This window comes from Nothoprocta perdicaria, unplaced genomic scaffold, assembly GCF_003342845.1.
Source record: "Nothoprocta perdicaria isolate Ctin4 unplaced genomic scaffold, notPer1 scaffold_12, whole genome shotgun sequence".
NCBI classification, from domain to species: Eukaryota; Metazoa; Chordata; class Aves; order Tinamiformes; family Tinamidae; genus Nothoprocta; species Nothoprocta perdicaria.
Window position 1 is genome coordinate 5739195 of NW_020454316.1, and position 22996 is coordinate 5762190.

The following is a 22996-nucleotide window of genomic DNA, read 5'->3' on the forward strand; positions in this document are numbered from 1 at the left end:
CTGTAATCATGGTAAGTGATTTCTGACTCAGTTTTCATACATATATGTCCTTGTAGCACAGAGATCTTTTTGTCTCTTCAGCACTTTTTTGTAGTTTCTCCCCAAAAGAAAACATTATCATGTAAATGACAGTTTTCTTAGAAAGCAAATCCACTGGTATTGTTGATTAGAATATTACCATGAATATCTGAACCAAACTGTAGCACCCTATGGGAGTGATGGGGGCAGCAAGGGTGTTAGATCTCTAGAGATCCTCTAGTCCAAACTCAAGCATTCTGTGATTCTGTGGAGTCCTAAAGTGACAATAAAAACCACTGCTGCTCCTGATTTTCGTCTAATGTTCACTGTTAAAGCTATTTGGTAAAGAATATTTCAGAAGACACTGCTCAGTCACCCAAAAGTTTTTGCAATCATGGAAAAACTTACTAGGAGATTCCAAAATCTCTTTGGAAGAAGGAACAGGGCAAAACTTGCAAACACAAATTATAACTCTTAAATTTATTATAATGGTGATTTTCAGATTGCACAGTCAAGGTCCTTCCTGTTTATGAACATTTTCTGCACTCACCTAATAACTTAGAGTCACGGAGAATCTATCAAATTAATTTTGGTTTTGGCTGGGGAGTTGGGCATTTAAAGGAATGCTAATGATTTTGTTCAGACATTAATAAATCTGCAGTAAAATCCAGCATGCAGAAGACAAATGGAAGGACATTTTTGTCCTTCATTCACTTTCTCTTCTCTAAGGTGATATTATTTGTCTGTGTTGCCTGCGCTGGGGACAAATTTTTGAGCAATGCAGGATGAGATTCAAATACGCAATGTAGGTGAAAGGCAAGAAAAATGCTGTAATTTCTCTGTAGGGAGTTGCCTTCTTCCCAGAACCTAGAGCAAATTTAAAACTGGACAGAATACCATCTTCACAACACGGAAATAGAACTATAGGCATATCTGGGAAAGATTTTCTTTGTATGCATAAATATTTTCTCATTCCTGGTCACTCTTCCCTGAGCATCTTCGGATGAGCGTTTCTAGAAACAGGTAATCTTGGTATATCGGTCTTGTGCAGGCTGGCTGTTTTTAGAAGATCTCCTTAATTACAAAGTGACCCTCTCAAGCCCCACCAAGGAGCTGATATTGCAGCCTGGCAGTCATGACCAGGCAGAAACCCATTTAGTTGTCAGCGAGGAGCTGAGCATCTTCATCTCCCCTTTGCCTCACTGCCAGCTCTGGACATTCATCATCTTGTACAGGACCCTGAACATATCTCACCACCCTAAATGAAGATAAACAGTGGAGTTGGTTTTGTTTCTTGCAGGGAAGTGGATCTTGCTGGATGTGAAATGTAAAATTTGTCTCATTATCACTTCTGCAGGGAAAACTGTAATGGTATTAACTCAAGTAACTTAACTCAAGATGACTTATTAGTCTCTCTGAAGCATCATCTTACTCCCCAGAACATGCAATAATGAATGCTAGTGTCCATCCTATTGATATAGTAACCCTGTGAAGATTTTATGTGCTATATGATACACTAGAGTCTTCCAGTGAATTCCTGTGTGGGTTAACAATAACAACCTTGTGCTAGTACAGTATGCAGGGGCACGATGAAGCCTGGGCAAACATTTAATGTGGAGGAAAGTCGTGGACTGAGGCCAGCAACCCAGCTTTTCTCAATTTCTTTTCCTCATAAACACAAATATTCATTGTTCTCTTCAGCAGTGTCCTGTATTTGGATTGAACACTAAGAATCTGTTTCTATATTTCTGCTATAGGTGATTCCTAATGAACTGTACCAGGGTGTTGGGTGGACTTTGCTCGATGGCAGCATTCAGGAAGCTTCCTGCAAATTCTGTCTCTGTTTAAGTGACTAAGTTACAAGTCTAAGATGCCTCTGTTTAACATAAACAGAGCTGGGAAATCAAGCACAGGACTATGAAAACAACCAAGGGAAACATCTTTGGCAAATTGGGCCTGAGGATCTTTGTTGCCTCTGGATGGATTTGTGTAAGAACTGGACTGTTATTTCTATTAAAAGGGGCTATGGGTGGTGTGGAGTTTAGGAGGTATATTTTTTTAGACTAGGGTTTCTGCATAATGCACTGATTTTCCCCTATGGGCATGGCACCTATTCTCAGTCCTGAGCAGACTGACTGAGAAAAGCACATTCTCAGGATGAAAAATTTCCAACATTATCTAATGAAAAATACACAGCTGGATGGATTCCTAGATCCATTCTCCTCTCTCTTTCTTCCAGGCAGGACTCCAGGAAAGAGGTGGAGCACCCTGAAAAAATGCAGAGCTCTCCCTACATGCAAATAGCTTAAAATCTGAACATATTGCCAAGGAGTTTTCTGTGTAAAGGAAGGACAGGAGGCAATAAAAAGGGAAAGCAGTTCGTGTTGATGGACAGAGAGGTTTATAAAATGTGGTTTACCTTGATTCCTTTCTATCATGTCGAATCCACATAAATTCTGTTTCTTTGCTCCTCTTCTTCCATTTGAAATTACGTGCCTAAACTGAGCAAAGGATTTAAAGACTGTCACATAGCTTTTCAGGTGCTTATATAAATGAGAACCTCACAAAACCAGCTAAGATCCCAATTTTGCAAATAGCTTGACCACATGGGGTTCTCAGCCTCATGCACAATCCCTTAGTTTGGAGCACAGCTCTGGGCAAGAAAAGTGGTCCAGCTGCATAAGTCATGTTTTCAATAGATGCCCTTATACATCGAGGCGAGAGCTGGGTGGGTAGGGCATTTTCCAGCGAAATGCATTTTCAAAAGAAAATTTAATTTCTGGAAGGAGCAGATATTGTCTTTTGTTGAAAGAAAATTTCCTAAGAGTTATAACCTCAACTATTTTCTAATGAAAGTTAGATTTTGTTTCCTTTTTTCTTTTATGGAAAAACAAAGGATGTGGGAACATTTTAAACTGGTAGAATCACTCCCTTCTGTTCCTTTAAAACCTTATGATTCAATTATTGCCTTCTATAATCAATTATCAAGTTGTTATTGACTTTAGCAAAGCCAGGATTTTCCTCACTTTTCCTAGATGAGGATATGCTTAATGTTTTGCTTTTACTTTGCTTGTATATTTGGAGTAGTTCTACCAGCTGTAATGAAAATACTTCAGTTCTACCCTGATGTTGTATCACGAAGCCAAGATTTTGGTAAACAAAATTTTAGATTATATAGATTAAATCTCCATTAATTGATTCTCACTTAGCTTATGCTGATTTGATGTTGGTATAATTTGAGACACACAAACAGAATTTGAAATGACAAAAGTCTTTTGGGAAATCAGAACTGGAAGCAAATAATAGTTTTGTTCCAATATAAGTAAATCTGGCCTGAGAATAAATTGTATTAGACTCTGTGCTCTTTCTGCTGTAGCAACTGAAGATATCAGTGAGCATTTTAAATGAAGGAAGGCAGTCTCTTAGTGGAAATAAGTCTTAGTTTGGCCTGTTAGAAGGACATAGAGAATAACCTCAACATAGTTAATGAATGTAGGTGGCTGGGTAAAGAAGAGAAATCCTATTAGTGACCCAATTGAGAGAAAAGCTGCATCATGAATTCAGTGTTTAATAGAGGACCAGACAGGCTACTCCCATGGAGATACAATCCATGGGAAATCAATTCCCTGAATTCTAGTGCTCAGAAAATCACTGTTTCTGTGAAGGTACATTCAAATAAGCATGACAATAAATTGGTCTCATTTATATCTTTGTAAATCAAGAATAACTCCAGAGTAAAGAAATGAAGTCATCATTCTTATATACTTCTACAGCTTCTATTTCCTCAGAGTGTCTTCTGTGCTTGCGTGCATCAATTATTGCCTGTGAGCAGGAGATACTAATATCCTCATTTCACAGATTGCACCTGAGATATTAATAGACTGATTTTTTTAATAAGGTTAAAATCTGTGTCTTCTGTTGCCTTCATTATGAATCAAGAGGTGTTAGGTGGTCTCTCACTAGACAGTTTGCCCAAAAAATGTGTTAGAGTTTTGAATTGAATCAGTATCTTTTGCATCCATGGTTATTTCCTTAACCACAGGGCCTTCATCCCTGATGACAGAAGCCTATGGCCCTTCCTCACTGAGCTATAGCCTGCACAGCTGTTGCTGAGGGTTAATGGGAAGGGGAGAACAGAGGGAGAAGAAAGATCTTTTTATTTTCATGGTATCAGTCAAGGAGGTGCTCAGATACTAGAGGCCTCAGTGTTCTGCAAGAATGGGGTAAATAGGAGAATCTGTCATCTGATGCCTGTCTCGCATCAGGGCGTTCTTTCTTCCCTGTGTTTTCAGAGAAAATTCCTCCCGGGGTAATGATGAAAAACTAGTCACAAATCAACACAACCCAGAATATATGAGAATCATAAAATATTGCAAAATAAAGAAAACAATACAAAAGCCCAGTGCTTTCATCATGCAAAGACAGACCTCCAGAACAGCAAGGAATTTTGGAGCTGTTTCAGATACTCAGAAATACGAAGCTTGGGTATTCTTCCTCTCAAAGGCTTTTCCTTTTCCTTTCATCTCCGCTCCCCAATGGATCACTCAGGAGCAAAATATATTACCTGGAAATACAGCAGAAGTCTTAGCCTTAGTATGAGATGGCAGATTATAATGAGTATCATACTACAGAAGGGAGAGTAGAAAGCATCAGCAGCATAAAGGGATGTGTAATTTGTGGGATATGGTGTAACTTGGGATGTCAATGACAGGGTAACAGTAGAACAATGTCAGTCACTGAGAATTAATTATTTTCCTATAAAAAAAAATCACTGGAGCAACATACCACAGAGTTCTATCAAGTCATGAGATTTGTCTGTCAACAGGAAACTGGTCATTTCATATTGCTAGAGGGCATGTTCACTAGTTTGGTAGAGTAGAATGTCTTATTACAGTGCAGCCAGGCTGTCATAGTAAAGGCAAAATCCCAATTTCCATTTAAACCCCGTATATTGAGGAGCTTATAAACCCAGCCAGAACATTTTGCTTTAGGCTGCAAGTGAGCTGACAGGGTCTCAGCACAAGAGCAAGTGTATCCAATGGGGAATGTTCTTCACTGTGCTAAGAACAAGGTCTGATTTAATGAATAGAAGTAGGTAAGTCCGTTATTATTCTCCTAGAGAGAGTAAGAACAAGCAAGCTCTTTGGATTTGCAAAATACCTACGCAGTGGCCTTTTGGAAGCGTAGATGATCATTATATCAATGATACAATGCAGCAGATGCATATGTATGCAATGAAATAAAGAGCTTTTGCCCTGCCTCATGGCAGAGCTCAGTTGCATGTGCTGATTGGCACCATGAAGAGTGTGGTACAAGGTTCTTATTGTGCAGAGGCTCGAGCAGACACCTGCATCTTCCTAACCTGAACTCAGTCAACCTTTTTTTCCGTTGTCACCTTCAACAATATAGAATTCACAGCAGTGATATCTTTCCAGCACAGTACCTAGTGCCAGGGCATTTTTGTTCCCAGCGCTCAAGTGACATATGAAATACATCACCTAATTTTAGCCACCTAGGACATCAAACTAGGCTATAGCTGCTGTAAGCACATAGATGGCTCCAGGGTCCTCCCGTTTAAGTGAATACGAATTGTCTGTTTTTCTCCAATGACTGCAGAAGGATCCCATGTGACTGAAGGTTTAAGTATTAGATGGTGAAGGGTGGAGGCAAAGATCCCACCAGAGATGTCTACGTTGCAAAAACTGCCATTGTTTCTTGCTGTTATTAGAAGCCATTGGGTAATTTCAGCAAAACGGTCTAAAAATAGTGTCAGAGATTGAATCCTCCAGAGACCTTGCAGGTCACTTTAGTAGATCTACAGGTAATTTGGAAACAAATCTATGTTTTACTCACAACCTTTAATCTACGCTGACATTGTACCCTATTTTAAAGATCGTCAAAAAGCAAGCAGTAACTAGACAAGAATTAAAATAGAGACAGGAGCAGAAGTCCAGTTGGGTGGATGGAATGAATGTAAAATTTTTACCTGAGTGTTTTCTAAGTTATTACACTCTTCTTTCTTTGAAAAAAAATTTAGGCTAAAGAGATGGGCTCTGGGAATCAGACAGATTGTTGGTCTCCAGGGCTGAGCATCTGGCTCACGGAGTTAGTGAACAACTGGGGCTTCTGGGGGGCTGCCAGATGTCACAACTCACAAGTGAACTACTGCGTGCAAAGTTCTAATATTTTATAGCAAGCAAACATAATAAAGTGGTTTTTCTTGGTGTTTCCATCTTCTGGGTTTGCAATGTACATGAATGGAATAGTTGGGATTCAAAGGGGACACCCACTTTGGCTAGGGTTTCCAGAGAAGCTCACATGAGCTAAATTACCAGTTATTACTTCCTACAAGCGCCTGTTGGACCCATAACTTCCTTACAGAAAAAGGGGCTGACCAAGCTGTGCTAGTGAAGTTGAGGGGATGAAGTTGCGACACGCTGACTAGCCCCACAGAGCTGTTCATTGCCAGCTGTTCGGTGGAACAGTACAGCAGTTGAGAAGTGAACTTTCTCATGGGCAGGGAATGCTGTCGGGATAGACACAGTCAATTACTGCAGCCCAGCAGCCCATGTGAGTGAGTTAGCCGCAGCACCCTTAGTGTGGGCAGCGAGTTTCTCAGTGGCTGTAGTCACACCATTGCCTTATTCTTTCACCAAAAGCTTCCTCCGAAGTGTTAAGCAGAGGCAGATCCTTACACTGAGGTGTGTTTTGCTGTTGTGGAACGCCTATGGTGAAGATTTTATAATATTCACAAGAGTGAGACCTTATGACTCGCACCTGTTGAGTCTGGTGTATGGTTACACAGAAGTTCAAATTCTAGAGGCAAAAACCAGATTCATTAATCCGCTATTCCTCTTGGACATGAAATAAGAGCTTCCTACAGCACTTTATACTTCCACGCGTAAGGATTTGCTTTTGCCAGTGCATAGCCTCAGAGTTAATGCATCTGACTACAATTTTATAACCTGATGTTTGTTTTAGTAAATGGTGCCATAAAAACTAACTCAGAGTATGTTTTTACATGTTATGTGTGTTTCTGTACACATATTGGAGCTCTCTGTGAAATGGGCTTAAATATTTGCCAATTAGTAATCTAAAGCCATCCTGGAGCTATTCCAAAGGAGCACAGGGAAAACAATTTATTTTATCTACATATTAAGGTCCAGATCTAGACTGAAATTATTTTAGTCTATCCTTTGGAGGCACCTATTGCATGGTCTTAGCCCATCTATTCATCTTTCAACAGCTGTTTTCTCCTGGAGTCCCAAAATGCTGCCACCACTTCTGTCACCCTGTGAGGTTTATGTCTGCAGAAAATGACAGCCCAGGATGGGGATATAGCCTGCTATGAAGAGCTAGGCTTTCAGAAATGCATATACACTGTTCTGGGGTTTATGCAGGTACATGGAAATGGGGTTGTTTGGCTGAATGTGTTTGCAGCCCCATGGGCAAGATTTGGGCCCGGCCATTTGCTTAATACTAAAAGCAGGGGGAATAAATGTCAGACATCTCCAAAGATGGGTCCTGAAAGAGAATACTAATGTTTTAGATGAAGCATCAGTTACCACAGAGGAGGAAAAATTTTTTTACTAGTGATGAATGCCCTCAAGTACTACGAAATATTTTTTTCAGGCTGATGTGCAGTATTCCTCTTCTTTTTCTTTCCCTGAACACCTATATTTCAAGTTTATAAATGGAGTGAAAACCTTTGAGAGCAAGAGTTTTCAAATGAAATTTAAATCTACAAATGTTTCTCTTTAAAGGCACAATACAAGCTCTCTGTTTTGTCTTCTTGACAAAGCAAAACAACTTAATTTTAGACTTGCTCACATTGGTTTTACGTCAGGAAATTACACTGACTTCTGGGAAATTGTTAATCTAAGGGAGATCAAAATTCATCCTTTTCCTTCTTTTCTGTCAAAAAATGTTTTTCATCTGTTGATTATGATTAGCATGATGTAGCATATTGGCTCCATCCTATTAATGACTATGTGATTTGAGATGAAACAAACTGACTTTATGAGCTTTTCGCAACACCAGAAATGATCCTTAAGATGAAGTCAATCATTTTTGTTTAGCCGTTCACCAGGAAGCCTCTAGTTCTTTGTCCACCTTTGTCTACCAGCATTAAAGTAGATACAAGGTCCAACAATTAGAAGTGCGAAGGGACCATCCATCTCTTACATGTATGATCGGGGTCAACACGTAGGGACACTCAGTGCAACCCTAATGGTATCAGACCTTGGAGTAGGAGTATTTGAATTGAGCCCATTGTATGCAATATCAGTTTCTTGCCCTCAATTGTTTTTCTTCTCTTTTTTGGGGTCAGATGGTTCACATTTATGAACGGACATATTTCTTCTTGATTGCTTACAGAGTAATCTTTTCTTGCAGCGTTTACAAGTCTTGGTGTTTCTAAAATATATTTACAGTGCTTGACTTCCTCGATGAGCGGATCCAGATGTGGAATAAAAGCTGCAGCCCAGGGAGGGTGTGTACTGAGCATAGTTGCAACTTGTTCCTCCCAGTCAAAAGGGAGAGGGCTACAGATTAATTGTATTATAATGGACTCAAACCATGCCCAATGGAGACCAAACATGCACCCAAGGGTCCACCATGAGACCCGAAAGGTGCTAGCGGTAGATGCAGCTCCCTTCTTGACTGAGGATGAAAAACAGGCTTCAGCCACATGTCTGGTACCATGCAGAGCGATGCTGTGTGGCAGCTGGTGGCGCTAAGCAGGGACTAGACCCTCCTTTATGCCTTCAGATAAATCCACGCATGTACGCTGCTTTTAACATGGCTGCAAGGTCTGCTTGCTTCTGTACTATGACTATCGTTCATTCAGCATTGCCAGATCACTAAATTACTCTCAATTCACATAGGTATGGTAAATTTTAGATTAGGCCCTGTGATTTTGCAAAATGTATGTTTTGTTTTCAGTATTCTTTTTCTATAACTCCATAGGGGGTCTTTGTCCATCCAATTAAATCACTAAATCTGGAGTGACTCTGCTGGAGACAATAGATGGCCTCAGTGTACGGTGTGTGGTGGAGGAAGCCACACAGGCCTTAAAGAAGATTCAGGTCAGAAGGCTCAGAAATGGGGAGGTGCCGCTGGAGCAATAAAAGCAGGAAACACTGAAGCTGAGTGGGCAAAAGGCCTTTATGGAGGTTGGGAGGTGCATATTCATGCGTAAATCTCTCTCTCCTCTTCAGCTAGTGTATGAGCCCTACTAAAGAGATGGTCCTTTTGCTACTCAGTACCTACCTGCTCTGCCACCTTATTTCTGTGATTGCTCACACTACCTGTATTACCTGTGAAAGGCTTCCTTTGGTGCACAGGGAAGTGCTACTGAACTTACCTACGCTTGTATCAATGAAAGGATAATCAGGGCAAGGAGGAGCTCGTACTGTCAACCTTTTGGTCCTCTATGTTAGCAAATGAGGCTGTCCAGTAGGACCATGCAACGTTTTGGAGTTTATTTGAGACGAGCACTAGTTTGGTCACGTGGATGTTGCCCAAGATGTGCACCAGCAGCACGGTGCACAGTTCAGTCACGTCCCAAAGCAGCCTGGTTCACAGGCTCCTGTCCCTCTGCGCAAGGTGAACCCTAGGGCAATATTTCAGGACCACCGGCACACTCTCTTCAAAGTGTTTATCTGACGTGAGCTGCAGTGCTAATGCAAACTCACCATCTGTTATCTCTGTTCTGTATGCTGCAGTTCTAGTGAACTCGGCCATGTTCAGGAACCTCCTGGGACGGTGTTTCATTGCCAGGTGATGAAATCACGGAAAATGAGAAATTTGACATTAAAAGAGGAAGCCAGAATGGCGTGTGGTGTAGCCAGTCTGTAGAGAAGACATCTGGCAATAGTTTCTGTTTGGAAATTGAATCCATTTTGGTTGTAACATATATAGAAATCATGTACACAAGGTATATCTAAAAAATCACCAGTCTAATCCACTTTATTTCTGCTCTTTTGTCTGTAGTCTTCAGCTGGAATTGGTAGAGAAGGGGTTAAGTCTTTTTTCTTAGTGGAAGAGATACCACAGCTGCATGCCCTACGTACAAGGAGCGTCAGGATAGAGGCAGCTGTTGTGAGTTAAGGGATTCCCTTACACAGTATATTGTAACTGGGCTCCCACAAGTTTGGTTGGCTGCTTCTAGGGATGTAGAACTTTGCCTGGGTGAGGATGTGGAGTGGGGATAAAGACTGTGTCTTCTCCTTCCCCGTCTTTCTTTTTGAGGCAGTTTGGTCTCAATTAAAAGAATTGAGTCCTTTTTGGCAGCTTTTTTCACAGTGCCCCAAACCCAGTTGCACCAGCTTTTTGAGGCGCTCTTTGGGTACAGAAGTTAGGGAGCTGTGCTTGCTTCCTGCCTCTGTGCTGTTCACAAAAACATCAGTCGGGGATAAGATTGACTAGGCAATAAAATCAGAGAGGAGAATGTGAGGAAGAGAAATGACTGTTGATGGAGCAGTCCGATGTATTCTGAGATAAGGAATCTGATCAGAAAGCTTTACATAAAGATGTCTCCAGACCTCGGTTTTCTCCTTTGGTTGTTGACTTCTGTATCTTTAAGCATAGAGAAAATTCTTCTCAGAAGAGGGCAGCTGTGGTAACGCCATTTCTTGGTGGCCTTCTTATCTTGTGCTTTATCTGTCCTATAGGGAAGGATGCTGCTGTTCACCTGGCACAAGCAGGACACGTGTTTTTTGAAAGCACGTGGTGTCACAGACCTTTAAAAGGTAGGCAATATGCGACAAATGTGTTGAGAGCCTGGGACAGGGACTTTAGCTCTTGGTCACTGTGCATAATGTGGAGGAAGGGAGAATGATCTTGGTTTTCTTTGCCTCTTGGAATGAGCTTGTGGCTACACAGAACTCAGATTATTTCTCAATGCATGTCTGTAAGGGAGAAATAAGGATCATCTTTCTCTCTGCACAAAACAGCCTTACAAAAGGGAACAGATGCTGTGTGCGTCTGTCTAATCCCACCCTGGAGCAGATGCCTAAGGAATGGGCTGAACCTTGCCTGCTTGGTGTGCTGTAGTCACAGGCCAGCTGCAAGCCAGCTTTGGCAAAGAGACAGAAAAATAACTAGGCTTTAGTTTGGCTTCTAAATCCTAGAACAGCCTTACCTGTCATTGCCTTTAACACAGGTATGCATCTCATCTAATACAGAAGTGTGTTATAGTAGATGGAGAGTTTTAAAATGACTGTTGTGCTGTGTAGTAAACAGTGGGACTGCCTAATCTTGGTGGGTCATGCAATTTGTTCAAACAAAGAATAACTTGCACCAGCAACTTCAGCTCGTGCAGGTCACTCATGGTTGCTCATTAGGAAGCAAAGATGAAAATGCTGTTGCATCCCCTGATTCCAAAGCATGAAATGAGACTGGAATCAATTATTCAACAATGCTGAAGATAATAAACCTGAGATAGTTCGGTGGCTGCTGGGGCAGGACACATAAACTATTGTGGAGAATAGGTTCAGTGAGCTGAGGAGGTTTTTTTTTCAGTAATTCATGCTATTCCTTGATTGCTGGTCCATTCCCAAGCCTCTATTTTGAGGCAGACCTCTCATGCCAAAGGGGTTACATAGTTTTAGAGGTGGGAGTAGAATGTCTGTGGAAAAGGTCAGGTGGTGCCCAATGTAGGTAACCCTAGAGGAATTAAAAGCAATTTTTTTTGCATGTTTCCTTCTTCAAATGCATATTGAATCTCCTGAAAGGAAGAAAGGTCTGCATTAATTTTGTTGCTTATAAGCTTTACTCACTTCTAGAAACAGAAGGAGAAATCTTACTGCTACTGCTAAAGCTTAAGGCTGGATTAAGCAAACTCAATTTGAGCAGCTTGCCCAGTTTTCACCCAAGACTAATGGGCATTGGCCAGTTAAAGTCTTGTTGCTTTGAAGCTTCCAGTCAAAATACTTAAGCACATGGAAAAAAACTGCTGCCATCTCTCAACCCTTTTGAAAACCATAGGAAACATTAAGTTTAATTTGGCAATAATTAATTTTAAGTCAATTTTATGTAGGCTATTTTCAACATTATAGTCTCCTTTTTGGGAAGAAAAGTGATCTATCACAGCTGTTGTGCTGAAACACACCCAAGCCCAATTTGTGTTACATCTTTCTGGGCCTGGCCATGGTCCACATGGTATTGTCCATGTGTTGTGGCCGTAAACTAATGGATGAAAAGTGTTTTACGATGTTGCTGTTTGCTAATATTACTTTATTTCCAGTGGGAGAGTGGGTGGGTAGGGGGAAAACCATAGCAATACAATATCCTCAGATGAGTTTGAGAGTAACAAAAATGACTCAAGATCTAAGCCAAAGCCTAGTGATCAGGGCTCATGACTCGTGGAAACCTGGCTCCGATTAAAATGCTATTCATACAGCATTAGCAGCACACATAGTCTCTGCCAAGTGTTTCTCTTTGTTGCCAGCTTCACTCTGCTGCTTACTGTATTGGTGTTACTGAATGATGCTTAATTAGCTGGAACCCATATGTGTATTCAAACTCTTGTAAAGTTGCAGAAAGCAGGATTGAGTAGTTTACCTCTGATTTACAGCTATTTCTAGGTGATAGAAGCTAGAGTCGGGTCACTTATCTAAATGGAAGCACTGTACTCAAACTCTTGAGTTTGAATGACTACTTCAAATGAGCATGAATGAGGTGATAGCAAGAGAGGCTCTTGGCTGCTGCAAGCAGAGGTCAGTAAAACATCTCTCATCGGCTCTATTCACATGCAGCTGAGTAATATTTCAGGAACCACTCGAGCCTGCAATAGAGAGGTCCCAAAGAGAAGGAACTTCTTGTTAGACTTGATCTCATGAGGAGTCCAGCTTTTGCTCTGCTAAAATCTTAGTCTTGCCATCCCATCAAGATGGGTCCAAGCAGTCTGAGTTTGGTAGGAACAGGCAGGGTGGAGGCTCTGTTGGGTGATTCCTACATTTATTTCCAGGCAAGCTGGCCTCATTTCTGTGTGGCAAATGCAAAATCAGAAGGCACTCCTGGATCATCAAGTCCATTTCTACATAATTACACGTAGCTTTTTTCCAGTGCTTTTCTTGCAAGCTGTGTTCAGTGTGCCAGAAGGAACTGGTTTTTTGGAGAGCATGTAGGTGGAGGAAGTGCACCACTGTACAATGCAGCATGTGTTCCCCTGTGAAAGAGGCAAAGGAACCTGCACAAAAATAGCAACCTCCATCCCCTGTAAAAGAGCCACGTTTGCTCCTGGCAGCAGCTGGGGATGCCTGCAGCCTGCTAGGAGTAGGGCTGAGCTGTCAGGCTGCCTGCATGGCACACAACATAGAGCCAGCAAGGAGGTTTTATTTGTTTTTTTTTTAATCACCAAATAATGCTTCCCTTCCTTTCTTTTTGTTTCTTCCCCTTCTCCTCCCATGTGCTTTTATTTTTGTCTTGAGCTAAGTAGAAATGTTCTTTTTCTTTGGCTGAGCTTATGTTGTTATTTGATTTTTATACGATCCTCAGGTACCTAATGAAATTGCCACATGCTCAGGGGAAAACAAGTTTCATAACAGAATGACAGTAAAATGTTGCTAAAATCCTTTAGGATACAGGAAGGATTAGAAGAAGAAAATGCAGAATAATATAGAAATTAGCTTAAAGGAAACAAAAGGTTCCTAGTCTACTGACATACCAGAATCCAACAGAAGTATTTGCAATTACTAATAACAAGAGGCTAGTCTATTATTACAATGCTGTTCAAACCAAAACACATGTAAAGCTTGTATGGTAGTGAGTGTATTTTGATGATAGGTCTGGTTTAAACTTAATCTGCTGAAATACAGACAGGATAGGAACAATGCTTTCTCTGAGGATCAACAACTTTGTCCCTGAACAGACTGCCTTATATAAACACCCATAATTGAGTTAAAATTCATGCAGACAGCTTGGATTAGAAAGAAACAAAAATCAAGCAAACAAAAGTCATGAGCAACAGGGGTTGGTAAAGCCATTGTGGGAAAACGTTCTTTGAAGCATATGCCAGTGTGTACTAAGTCAAGAAAATTAATATTAAACACTATAGGTCACAGTATTGAGCATATGTTCCATCTCCTTAAAAAAAAAAAAAGGTGGGAGGAGCTAAAATCCTTCATTTTCAGTAGTAGACATCTATGTAGTGGTTTTTGTATTATAACTTTTTAGAAAACTTCTCTGTTAACTGAGGTATTCAAAAACGCTTTAGCCTTCACTTCCTTAAACTATAAGCACAGGAAAATGCCTCTTAGAGCTTGCACTAATTTGCTCTGAGCCCTTTCTCATCTTGCACTAATTTGCTCAACCTTGAATAAAAGTGCTTTATCTATGAGACAGATATCTCTAATTATATGAGTGTGTTTTAACACAATAAGGAAGGAAATGAAATCACTGAAGCTATTGCTGTATCTCTTAGTTCATCATAAAAGAGAAGCCTTTCCTCATGCTGTTGATCCAACCTCTTGGGAAGAACAGCATAAACTCTCAGCTTTAGCTGACAACATAGAGGTCAAACACAGGGAGACCGTGTTAACCCTTGAAGAAATCCTTTCCTACCCTACAGTTGCTTTACTAAGCTCTTTTGGGTTGTTTTCTTTTTCCTTTGCACCCTTGCAACTGATGGTCGGCAGAGAGTCCAGGAATGAGCTCTCGGATGGAGCCTGTAAGGTTTTGGCAGCATAACATTTCTGAAATCTGTTACCTTTCAACATCTGGTCACAGGTCTGCTGAATGGTGAGCATGGTCTCTCCAAAACCCAACACTGCCAGCTCTGAGTTCCCCATCTCGGTTAATGGGAGACCCTTGAATGTTCCTTCACGCTCTGGCTCTTGCTGCTGCCACATACTAGGTTTTTTTCCTTGTTGAAGGCTGTCTGAAAGGGAATGAGAGACATTGTCAAGGCTTGACAGGACTGCTTTCAGCCTATTTTAGGATAGGCTTTGAGATTGTGGGCATCTTGCTGAATGACAGGTCAGATCTAATGTGGGTGTTTCGAGAGCTCTTCCCTGCCTTTAGATGTATGGACTGGGAGGAAATGTGCAGGAAGTTCAGCAAGTTGGAGGAGAGTGGAAGAAGATAATCACAGGTCTGAAAATGAGGATAGAGCAGGGATGGCTGCCTGAGGAACTAGCTGAGGGAGACATGGGGCTTTCTGAGCCAGGAAGTTTTGTTTTCTTACTGTGTTCAAAGAAACCAAGCTCCTCGTGTTTGCAAATAAATGAGGCTATACCAAACACACGCCTGAGAGGTATGTGGCTTAAGTAGGTAAGAAATAAACTCCCGAGGCCCAGAGCTTTGATTAATTGCATAGCTCTAGGATAACACGCCTTGAAGAGGGTTTGGTAACTGAGCAACTTCCTATTTCAAGTGCTTACTCTTTCAAAACGTGGGACCCTGAATTTTGGTGGATTTTGAATTTTGGTGAGCACAGGTATGCAGAAAGATGACTACCCTTGAACGACCCCGCCTTTAACACAGATTTTGCCGGCTTCTGGTTCAAGACCTTATCTCTGGCACCCACTAGCTACCTTTGAGGAAAGTTACCATGAGTCAAACCGTATTTTAAATCGTACATGAGAGCACTTAGAGATAAGGTTGAAGAGAAAATTTAGGTTACCTTGGATTCAAAAAGCTTCCCCTAGGGACTTGGTATTTAGCTCAAGTTTCAGTTTTAGCACTACTTACTTGTGTTGTAAAAGTTATTTTTGGTTGCGTTCTGTGCCTCATTATAATTGTCAAAATGACTAATTTGATGTGACATTTACTAATATAGTATGATCAGACATAATTTGATCTTATTAACTGAGATCGTACCATATTAGCAAACATCGGGTTCTATTTGAGAAATTTACACATGCTGTAAATTTGGATACACCTTGAAATCATACTGTATTAGCTTAATTTGTTGGTTTAATGCTGTATTTGGTAAAGAGTGTCCGAATATGCAGTAACTTATATCTTCCTATACTAAATGTCTGCAAAGAATTCACATCTTTTCTTGGGAAATGTCTTCCTTGCCTTGCCTAATGGTCTCTCAACTCATGGGAGTTACCTAAGTGGAATGAGCAGCTGATTTCCCTTCCCCTATGTGTGATCATGACCCACACATCCTGAAAGGTTCATGAGAACCAGAAGCAACAGATAATGAAGCAATGCAGCTCCAAATAACAATTAGCCTGTCTGATATTGCTTACTGTTTGCTAAGCACCAAGTGATTTTGGAAAGACAGTATTTTTTAATATTATTTATCAAGGTAGGCCATTTTTCTGCTATATAATGTTGAAGAGATATCAGTGTTATGTTTGCTTTTTCCATTCGGGTCTAGAGCTGTGATTTCTCCCTGTTAAGCCAGACTAACTGGAAGCATTCCTCCAATGTTTATGTAGAAAAATCTGTCTTTTTTTGTGGGATAGAAGCATCTTTTTACCCCAGTCTTGAGGCACATCCCTGGAGAGCATTAGCACATTCCCATCTGTAAGCTAGCTGACTGCTTTGTGTTGGATGGACTTTGGGACAACTGCGCCATGGGTTGAAGTGAAAACTTAGCATCTCTACCAAGACCTTGGGCAGTGATTTTGAGGCAGAAATTGTATTACAGTGCAAAGACCCAGGCTGTGTTCTGTAAAGAGATGCTCTTTGCCAGCTTAGGATAGGTTCTTCTCATGACACCACAGCCTCCTCGAGGAAGGAATAAGGACCAAGGTGGGGTGTGCTATTCCAGCCTAATTAAAGTAGGCTGTTTTACTGCAGAAAAGATGCCTTGTTAAAGTTTAATCCAACTTTAACATTGGGTTTTAAGGTACCAGTTCTGTAATATATACAAGTACAAATAAATGTAAAGCATGTCAGCTATAATGTAGGCAATGGTATGAAGGTATCAGTGGTAACGTGTATGATTTTAGGATGTATGTCTTTAGATCTAGATGTTCTTAGTCTAGTGTGGTTGAACTATAATTTCGTGTGTACCTACAGATAAGTATAGGAAAATTACTATATAAATTATATATATTTCTATATACTATATAAATTACTATAAAAATATTACAAGGTGCTTTCTGTTAGTTATATAAAGATCTGCTGGACACCTGTTTTAGAAATATACGCAATTATTCTCAAGACTATTTGTTGAGTTTGAAAAGGGTTGGGAGGGCAGGGAGAGGAGCAAGTATGTCTACTATTTAACAAATTAGCTAACATCTGAATTCTCTGCTAATAAAATAGAAAGCAAATTATGAATATAAATAAAGACTTTTCTCTTAAAATAATACAAATATTCTCTTAATCCCACCATGGGATTAATAGTTTATCCACATCTAATTCAGTGGACGGAGAATATTCACACGGGTTTGTGCTTTGTTCTAGTACTCATCAACTTCTGTAGCTGTGACCTGCTGTTCAATGCAGAGCAGATGTTGGGATGGAGTGAGGGCTGTAGATAACACAGACATGTGAACTGTGTGTGAAATGAACTTTGCCTGCCCAGACTTTTAAAGATTCATTTTGAAATGTCTAATGGCCATTTAAATACTACTTTAAATCCAGCCCATTGCTGGTATATCACAATGAGCAGGCATGGGATTTGGTAATGAATTATGTGTGTTGAATGGGCAGCTGCGCGGAGCAGTTCTGAATTATAAAATCCCCATTTTGGACTGTAGTTTTGTCATGTGCTGCGCACTGAAGTGTTTTCAACTGAAGTTCTCTCTTTCAAAAATAAATACAAGAAAAAAGTAAGAATACTTTTCTCTTAAAACCTCTGTTTTCTTTAGAAGAATGATAGTAATGTTAATTGCTTCACAGAATCACAGAATATCAGAGAATATATGTTATCACATATGATAACATTTATCATCTACACAGGAAAGCATGAGCAGTGTAATAGGCTGCTACTGGCAGGTTTTACTGGGTTGTGTGGATGGATTGCTGTCAGTATAACAAGTAGGGCTCCTTTCTACTTTATACCATGGTACATGGGCAGAGCTGTCTTTTTTTTCCTCAGTTACAGCTGTCTTACTAAAGAAATCTTTCCAACCTTATTCGATCTATCTGGGTCTATTCCTAGCTTCTTTTACCTAGATGAGAAGACTAACCAGCTCCACTGAATCGTATGATGAACACGGAGCAGTGTTTGGTATCCACTGACCTTGTTACAGCTGCAGCACTTGCATCCATGTAGTGTAAAGTGTTTCACCAGCCAGTTCCTAAATACTTCTTGGAGACAACTGGTAGGTTTGCTCCAGAAAGAAATGCACCTGCATTGTGGAAAGTTGGAGATTGAAGGCTTAGGGGTGAGGGAAAAGAGCGTTGCTCTGTTTTACCGTTGCACCTCTCAGGACACAGCCAATCTCTTGGTTTGGGTTTCAAGTTTGCTTGTGCTAGGAGCTTTATAAATGTCTAGTGTTGTCTGGCAGTGAGGGAAAGAGCTCGTTTCTACACTGTTCTTTGTGATGCACACTGAAAATAGCCTGAAATAGAAGAGGAGATGAACTGCTGGTCTGTAAAGGTTAAGCTACTGTCATGCAGAAGCTGTTACAGGATAGCAAGAAAAGCTAAACTGTCTGAATCTGTCACACCTATCTTATTCTGGAGTTACAGGCCTTTCTACACCCCCTCTTTCTAAACCTTTCTCTTCCTTACTGCTCCTTCACAAAAGTCACTAAAGGAAAGGAAGATGAGATGAGAGCTCTGGTTCTTTTTGATGCAATTAAATGAATTCCACCTCTATAGATAAGTCAAGGGGACTGTACAATCTCTCTTCTTCTTTTGAAGAAGCAATTGCTCAGTAGTTAAATTTTTGTACCACTCCCACCAGTTAAGTAACACTAGAAGCCTCTGTTCCTTTGTAGCGCTGTGATCTTCAAACAGTTCTTCATTGCTCTTAATACTTTGAAAATGGACTACTGTAACTTGCTATTTGCTGGGCTGAATAAATCAAGTGTTCTTTGTTTGAAAACTGGTTCTGTTACAATAAAAGTACTATTTTGTCCTAAAATTCAATACTTTTGTTACAAGGAAAGTCCGTGGATTGAAATTAAGTCATGACCTTTCTAATGTTTCTGCAGTATAGTATGTGATCAAAATCTCAACTTGTTTTCCTTTAAAGTTGACTCGAAGCTTTGAACTTGGCTACAAGACAAAAATATGGCAGACGTAGACGTGAGTCTCTCAGTTGAACTGGAGTGGCAAATAGACCCTTTGAGAGGTGCTTCTTGTTTGTGCAGTGAATCACTAACCGAAATCCTAAAGGCTCAATGCCAAATTTTCAGTCAAGCTTTTAATGCTTAGTATGATCTGAAAGCCCCAAACACCTCACACTATCTAGCTTTTATCAGGAAGGTTGCTTACATAGGCTGCTTGGAAGGCACCCTCTGGATAATTCTGCTGTCAAACGTAACACTGAATGGGCGTAATCATGTTTCCTCCATAGAACAATGCAGTCCTATCAGGATTAGAACAATGATCATTTTGGCACTATCCATACAACTGCCTGCAAGGCTCCATGGCTCTTTTGGATATATTTTCAGAACAGTGATCTTAAATGCAGTCTCACTTCCAAAAGCCATTTGAATGACAGACCTCTGTGATGCTTCCACGTGTGTATGGCTTAAGCAACTGCTACAGCATCTAACCTTTGCCACAACCATTTCCAGTTATTACAGAGCTTTTCCTACTTTTTACGCATATCCCATAACTTCATTGTGCCAGAATAATGGCTGGATGATACAAACCTGTCTCTCAGGTTATCAATCATTATGAAAGCACCTAACTCTCTCTCAACTTTCTGAAGAGATTTGACCTCTTGTACTGAACTTGAATCAAAATTGTGTTGAAACTGCTATACCTTTCTAATCTTCTTTGGGACAGGGACACCTTTCCCCTGGGGACAGACATGATATTCCTTCTAGCTTCAGCATTGTCCTTTAGCTGTGTGCCAGTAACCCTGTTTTATATAGCATAGCTGTTGATTTATATGGTCTTGCCTTTACATGTACAACTTACGCAACTTGATGATAGCAAAAGGTGTAACCAGACAGCAGAAAGGTTGCTTGCTTACATAGGCCATCCTGTAGCTGTTGCATTTTAAGTCAGGTGAAATAGAGAGGGGAAAGGCTATTTCATGGGGAGATGCTGAGTGCTCTATTTGAAGAACTTCAGGAGGCAAATGGAGAGCTTTTCTGCACAGGGACATACAGAAAAGCTCAAGAAAGGAGCTGAGAATTTGCAGCACTGAGCAGAGGCCAAGCAAACAAAGATGAAAAATCAAACGATGAAGTAGAAACTATAAACTGTTTGAAAGAGCCTGGAGGGATCTGTGTGGAGTTTGAACTTCACATGAAGTTGTTGGAGTTTGCAGAGCGGGTCTGAAGGGGGAAAAAATGTAGTGGGCATTATTGGATTCACTTTCAGATTTCTTTTTAGTCTTTTTTCCTGTCTGAACTGAGTTTTCCCTTCTAGTTGATATGTTGGTTTCTATCAGTCTACAGCATAAATAATCAAGAGCTTTCGGTGCCACTTCTGGGAAAGGAGGCAGCTTCATGTCAGCTGTGACATCTTTCTGGACAATGTGCTAAGAAGCCCCAAAGGAGAGGTGAAAGTAAAAATCCATTTATTTATTTATTTATTTTCTGTAAGCAATGGAAGCAAGAAAGACTTCAAACTAGATGGTGAGGGGGGAAAAAAAGCATATCCTTTTGCAGAAAGGGTAGCCAAGCATTGGGGTTTACTGACTGAGGACATTGTGGAGCCACTATGATGGGAAGTATTTGACATTAGATCACAGATAACACTAATACAGTTCTTGCTTCGTTGTTGTCTCTGTCGCCTCTGTGACCTCTGAAGGTCCCCTGTGGTCCTATAATTCTGTTTTAGCAGCAAAGCAGGAGTCTGGACAATATATCAATTTTAGAGCAGCACAGATCTTGACTTGCTGCTCCAGAGTCAAGGGCAATGAAATTGGGGATGCGAGGCCAAAGTGATCTCCTTCATCAAAGGACCTACTCACCTTGCAACCTACTGGTGCATGTATTGTTTTTTTTTAATCACTTCTGTGATCTTTGCAGTTGATTTCTAAATAGAGTTGGAATATAAGGTGGATGTGTTCAAGATGGATAATAGGTGAGGCAGTAAAAAGGAAATAAAAACCTGATGTCCAGTCCCTTAATCACTGCTCACTATGCTGAAGCAACTAGAAATACTGGCATTCTTAAAAGCATTCCTCTGCAGAAGCTTTCACATGCACATCTCTAGCTGACAGTTTATTCCAGTACCAGTTGCTTAGTTTAAAGCAAACTTTAGAATACAGTGAAGCAGTTAACGTATTCTTTTTAGAAAGGTTCATATTAAATGCTATTACCTCATTTTGTTTATGAACGTCACTGATGTTGAGAAGAATGAAATCTGATTTTATCTAACCTCAGATGTTTAATATTGTGTAAGCTGGGCTTTTATAGTTGCAGGCTTTTCTTTTTATGGTGTTCTTTTATTAAAATTGTATCTAAAGTAAATATTGACTACATACATTTTCAGCAGTAGATTTTTGCATGCAGGTAATGCGGGAAAGGTAGAATAGTGTTGAACTTACTAGAACTGGACTGACTAGAGCAGACAGGCAGGCACAGCACTATCGATGTGACATTACAAAGCTAGGAAGAAGCATGTTTAGGATTCTTTGCAACTTTTTCATTCAGCAAATTCTTATCAACTAACATGTCCTTTTTAGAGCTTTGAACAAAGCAAAAATGATTGTGGGAGACTTATTCTTGCAGGTACAAGTCAGAGATCATTACAGTGTCTGCATGGATCAATCGTTTAGTTTCTATTCTTCAAGCTTCCAGGCCATGGATGCTACAATCCATTCTAATGAGAACTGTTTTAAATATCAATTGTCTAACACAAACTCTTGGTATAGAAAGAAGGCCTGTCTCTTGTGGTTGGCAAGGTCTCTTCCTTTTCAGAATGGATTTCTTTCATCACTCTTTATGGTGATGGTGAGGTGAATCGATGAAAACATCTAATTCCTTAAAACATCTAATTCCTTGTCTGCTTTGGGGCATGAGTCCTACCATCTGGCTGGCTGAAAGAAGGCAGAATTGCAAAGGCTGTGCAGCGGTTTGGCCAGTGTGGATTTGGACTTGTATGCTTTTTACCTGCTGATTTTCTGGTATATCCTGAATTTGCTTGTTTGGTAACTAACCTCAGTGTATAGGCCGATGGAATGAAAATGAGATGTATTGCAGTGAACATAGTTCTGCCAAGGATGAAGTCGCTGAAACTTCTCTGTGTGGCTGGAGAGTGATAGCTCTCAGGGTCACAGAAAAGACATGTGAAACTTTATGGAAATAATTTAGACTGCAGCAAAACATGTAAACTAGCTTCTCAGCAAGTATTTCCTATATGATGAGGCAATGAACAGACCATCCCAGCAAAGGGGCAAGTGAGGAGCAAGTAACCACTGCAGAGAATCGCAGCAGGTCCAGTTCCTTTTGGGTGTGAGTTACTGGCTTGGATTGATGGTAAATCAAGAACATAGGGTGGGTGTGTGGGATGCCAAGGAGGAATTGGCTGTGTCAATGTTTTCCTTTTGATTACTGCCCTGCAAGGCAATATTAGAATGTCAGAACTGGGGAAAGGGATTAATGTATGTATTGGCAGGAAGACTTTTGTCTGTTCTTTGCCCTGATGGCCTGGATCTTCTCTCTGTTAATGTCTGTTCAGCTGTGGATCTCTCTGAGCTTAAGGCCAAGTGAATGCAGCACAGTTTATCCTAGGAGGGAAAATGCATTATTGTTAAACTCTTATTGATTTTCTTAATTACAATAATTGATCTTCTGTTAACTTTGCTCGGGCGCTGTGATGCCTGAGCTCGCAGATGGAGAGAGAACACTGACTTGGAGAAGCCACCGTGTGCAGCACTAACTGCATGGAGCTTTTGTTTCCTCATAGATCACTCCAGATTTGAGTGGTAGTGATG

General features: G+C 40.5%; 1 long non-coding RNA gene across 1 annotated transcript; it reads left to right on the plus strand.

The window, feature by feature from the left end:
• Nucleotides 1–1789: 1789 nt before the first annotated feature.
• LOC112960005 lies at nt 1790–2765 on the plus strand. Its single transcript, XR_003251692.1, has 2 exons — nt 1790–2007; nt 2258–2765. It is a non-coding gene; the product is annotated as an uncharacterized LOC112960005 (long non-coding RNA).
• Nucleotides 2766–22996: the final 20231 nt, after the last annotated feature.